A 5,687-nucleotide genomic window follows, 5' to 3' on the forward strand; every position below is an offset into this window, starting at 1 on the left:
AATTTCCAGCACAATCACCACCATGTGTGTGGCATGGTGTCCGATCACGACCCGATCGGCTAGGCCATCTCACCACAATGTCGTATGGATCGACATCATCCTTTTCTATCAATCATCTCATCCGAATTAAGGGGAATAATTTTATCACATCAATCTCATCCTAAATAAAGGGAATAATTACAATCCACTCCTACACCGGCACATATAGTTTCGGGGTTAGGTTATTTCAACCTACCCATCCTCGATGACTATCGATACTCCTAAAAATATTTTTGATTTGCTTACAAAGGAAACAACAATACAAATGCATTTACCTCATAACCTTTCATACCGTATATAGCCTCATTAGCACTTTCAACAACTTTCAACATCATTATTTCATTGGCTCTCTTGGCGATACATATGATTCTTCATTCATGGCACAATGGTCATATTTCATATTCCACACTTTCATTTCTTCCCTTTCATGGATCATCATCATAATTATCAACAAATAGAATATTTCAAAAATCACAACTTTAGGTTCATTAGTAATGAAGGCTTTAAACACAATGGATTTCTTTCCAAGAAATGGAGTAAAATGATTGGCAATCGAAGAACAAGTTAAAATCATAAACAAGTAATACATCATTTATTCTTGAAATATTTTTCCCCAAAAAGGACAATACACAATTTTCACTCACGAATATGTAAGAACGCTAAACGCATTGAAAATACTCACAAAGCTTAGCATTAGCTAAAACAACCACATATGGGCATCACTTGAGTTTATAAGCTTTTAGGCAGTTTTATTTTCAAAGTCAATTTTAGAACAGTTGAATTAATGCTCATTTCATAATTTTCTCACATCATCTCATTTCATTGGCACCATTGGCCATAAGTATGATTTTCACTCTTGGCACGTTGGCCACACTTTATATCCCCAATTCACTTATTTCACTTCCAACCATCTTTATAGATTATCAACAATAAGATATTTTCAATCAAGACTTTAGGTACACATATGAGCAATTAAGAATCTTAAGCATATTGAGTTTTCTCACATAATTTGGCATCATAACCTTCATTTGAAACACAACTCAAAGACATAGCATTTTAATATACACATATCATTCTTGAACACATTCCCAAAAGATAACGTAATGTGATAGAAACATTCGAAACACGTTTTGAATAAATAATTCTCGCCACTTTGCTTATTCAGGACAATCGAATTTATTGGGAACAACTCGGAACATAGAATAAGGAACTTGAGACAATCATACTTGAAACTTACGGGAACATCATTGAATTCAATTCTAAGAGAGTACTTTAGCCAACATACCTCGCTTTGAGCTTTTCTTTAATTACTACAACGTTCCGAAAATTCTAGCAATCCCAATCTATTTGATACATACCAAAATTGAACACAAATTAGGAAGATATTCATGGTTTGAGCTCATTTGAGTATTTTATCAAACACTAGGTATGCAAATTTGGCTACAAGTTTCTTCTATAAGATTTCCTTCATTTCACAACTCAATCTTTATTTATTTGAGCTCAACATTCTTCCCAAAAACCTTATTGGTCCAATCATATATACATAATACTCTTACACCCAAGAATCATACTCCCAATCACCAATCTTTTACCTCAAACTCGAAATTGAAGACTAGGGATTTAAATCTTACCTCTTAGATGAAGATTTTGTGTTTAGCTTCCTTGATTCTTGAAGATTGGATGATTAGAATGTTATGTTCCCTTATTATCTCTCTACAATGCTCTTACCTCTCTCTAAAACCCTCAGAAAAATACTCCAAAATATGCCCCAAAGGCTATTTATCAAAATGGGGTCAGATTATAAAAATAGAAAAATTAACCCTCCGAAATTAGGTCTGTGGTCGCATAATGGACCACAAAATAGGTATGCGGGTCGCAAAATGCACCGCAAAATCGATGCCCAGAACTGGGCTGCGCTGGCCAGGTCTGCGACCAGTTTTGCGGTCGCATAACCACTTTTGCGATCGCAGAATTGGCCGCAGAATCACCTTCTGCTAGCCTTTGGTAATTTGGTCATAACGTCTTGTAGGAGTGTCCAAATGACAAACTGTTTGAAGCATTAGAACATAGACATATAGAACTTTCGTTAGATAGGTAATACACCATATAACACTTCATATAATGAGATATATGCTCGTTTGAATTTAGGTCTTGTGCGAACTCACTTGAAACTTTATCCCATCATATAATTTTCAACTTGACTTAGCCTTGGGGCTCTTCTTAGACCATAAATCATTCTTAATGCACCTCATACATATATTATCATGATCAATTAATATTATTCATATAATAGTCCTTTTCTATATATAAAATAATATAATTAGCGCACATCAACTTTCTTAATAGCGATTAAGTACTTCAAAAATTTTCCGAGGTGTTACATTCTCCCTCACTTAAGAACAATCATCCTCGAATGTTTTACAAGTCACTTTTAATAATAGAGTTACCATCCTTTTACCTACAATCATTATGCATAGGCACTTATGACTACATGGGTCTTATACTTCCTTTCCAAAATCTCAACTTATTTATGGCCCTTAAAATTTGGCTATCTTTACAAATTCTTAAAATTTTCGACAGAGTTTCCCCTGTAATTGGGCTTATCCACCTGTCAGAGAATCGCCAAAACCACTCCTAACAATACATCCACAACTCAACAAAGCCTCACAACATACCAATGATATAAATTTCAACACTACCGTCATTACATTATCAAGAGTGATATCTGGACATGAACTACACATTTTTAAATCATAACACATAGAAAGTACCTTTAAAATAACAACCACTTGCTATACAACCAAGCAAAAATATTTTCTTTCCACAACACTTTCGGCCTTCAGTGTGAACTTCTCGACTTACAAACTTTGCCATAACACATTAACGTAGGTAATCCCAACTTCTAGACTTATCTAACAAGGATAGCAATTAGGTACGTTTCATAAGCTAACTATCCATTAACTTCGCCTTCAATAACCTCCACTGGAACGATATACAAAGGATTTTCCAATTACCTCCTTAGACATAGACACATGAAACAACGGGTACACGGAGGACAATAATAGGGAAACATCATACTCATAGTTTGGCCTATTTCTTTCGAGATTTCATAAGGCCTAATGTGACTGCACATACTTTATCTTCCTTAACAATTCACCCAATATATTCATAGAGAAAATCTTGAGAATAACCCGTTCACTTTCTTTAACTCTAAATCACTACGCCGAACACCCAAACTAAACCTTTTGCGACCTCCAACAATTACCCTAAGATGTGCTAGCTTTAATATTACCATAAAATTTCCTCTCCAGTATGTTTGTTCACCGGATGACGCTTCTTCTTTGACATATTTGAATCTTCAACCCCCATAGGTTACTATAAATATGAACAACGAGGTTTGAGATTGGCCAGAATTATTCAAGAATACATTAATGTGCAAAGCACGGCATTTCAGGAGGTTATATCCTAAGAGACATGAAGGTTACTACCAATAGTGTTGACATGGTTAATCATTGTGATGATATCATTGATTTGACACATGAGGCATAGAGTTGCCTAGTAGGCATTGATAATGTGGGAACCATGTACATGATCTTGAGGTGTAACATAAGTGAGTCATTCTATACATGTGACATATGGGAGGCATAATCGGAAGGATAAAGACATTAACGTCAGTTATTCTTGGAAGGCTATGAATCATGAAAAGTACAATAATAATTGTTTCATTCCATACGTGCCTTATTTGGCAATAGTAGGCCTCAAAGAGAGATAGCACTTATATGACACCAATCGCCTCTTGGAATGTAGGTAAAATCAGTTTAACTCGAAATAAGAATATTCTAGCACCTTGAATGTGATATGGGTTTCAATATACACGAAGTTGCATTATGCTCTTAACCGTATTTGACGCAAGGGATCTATGCCACAAACCCATGAGGTTGAAAAAGAAAAGAAGTTGAACATTTGCGAGATTATTATCATTCTAATAGCTTAACCCTTCACAATAGTTGATCGTATATGAGAGGACTAGAGATACAACAAACTTGTCTTTCAAATCAATATGCTCATCATATTTGCCAGAATCTGAAACATCCACCTGAAGTGGGGAGGAAAAGTCGTTGTAAGGCTGCTTAACTTTTAACCACACACACGATGAAATCATGTAGATAGGACATCTTAATGTTTGGATGAAATCATGTATTGGTTAGAGAGAATGTACATTTTGCTATGAGTTAGACATATTTCTACCATAATAACTCTCAAGCTACCATATCAGGCCACTTCACGAGCAACTACAAATACTGGGAACAAAGTGAGTTACTCACTGAGGCATGATCTAGGTGAACATGAAAGTCATACTGAGATGGGCAAACAGAAAGATCTTCTTGTGACAAATTCATGAAAACCTCAAATTCCTGAGAAACTTTATACAGACAAGTGACCATTTCAATTGACACATACACAGATAATAGGTGCTGAGATATGCCCTCATGTTACTAGACAATGAAAAGGATTCATGATACTATTCATAAAGGAGTAAAGTTACTGTTCCAACCATAGGAGCCACATACACCGAAGAGAAAAAAAGTGGCTCAAGAAGGACCTCAACACTAGGCCATTATACATTGGATTTGATACCACATAGGTAAACTTTATGACTGTGCATGCATAAGCACAAGTGAGTAGATGTTATCTATTTGAATCAAAAGGTTCTGTAAGAAATTCATTAGGTATAGTCTCTTGTTGAGAATTTAGGAAAACAAGTGGGATGTATTAATCATAGAGTTATAACTCAAGTCAAGGACATAATTATAGAGCTCAATTCCACAGGAGGTTGTAAAAAAAAGAATTTGTGATAGAGTGGATTCACGAATAATGCGTCTCATTCAAAGAGTAGGTACATGCATTGTTTTGTGATTCAACATCTTTTTAAGGCCATGTTTATGAGAGCTCTTTAATATGGGTGCACATATACAACAAGGAAAAATCATGCGTTGTTCATAACGATATAGCAAGGAGTGACTTACTTGGTAACTTTAGATTGATAGGGCAGTACCTTACTCGATGCCCCTCGACTCCAAAACCATAACGTATTTCAAGAGTCATTCAACACGTCCCCAAGTGGAGTTTCTTACAAATCAAACATTCCGACTTATTGGTACAAACAACCCTCTTTCGTTTCTTAGGTGTTCTTACCACATGATCCGGTGGCACGATAACATTAATAGGGACAAGGACACTTCCCTTAGCACTTGGTTCTTTCATTCCCTTCTCGCTGACTCAAACCCGTGGGTTACTCATATGTAAAATAAGACATGATGAGGAAATTAGCTTTCTATCTTGAGCTCTAACACACGATCAGGAGTATCAAAGAAGTGAGAAATTCCTAAATGTCCAAGTAGCCTCCTCATTATAGATGTGGTCGATAACACACCGATAAGAAGGACTCTACTAGACACGGCTCTGAGACATCCTAGGACAATTTAAAACCTTAGGCTTTGATACCAAGTTTATCACGCCCCAAACTCGGGGAGTGCGACCGGCGCTCAACCGAGAGAACCCGGCCTACCAAGCCTGTTAGATTTCCTTCTACCTAAACTCATCCATGAATAAAGAGGAGATGTACTCCAATAATCAAACATTGAAAA

Source organism: Nicotiana tomentosiformis, chromosome 1 (assembly GCF_000390325.3).
Source record: "Nicotiana tomentosiformis chromosome 1, ASM39032v3, whole genome shotgun sequence".
Lineage (NCBI taxonomy): Eukaryota > Viridiplantae > Streptophyta > Magnoliopsida > Solanales > Solanaceae > Nicotiana > Nicotiana tomentosiformis.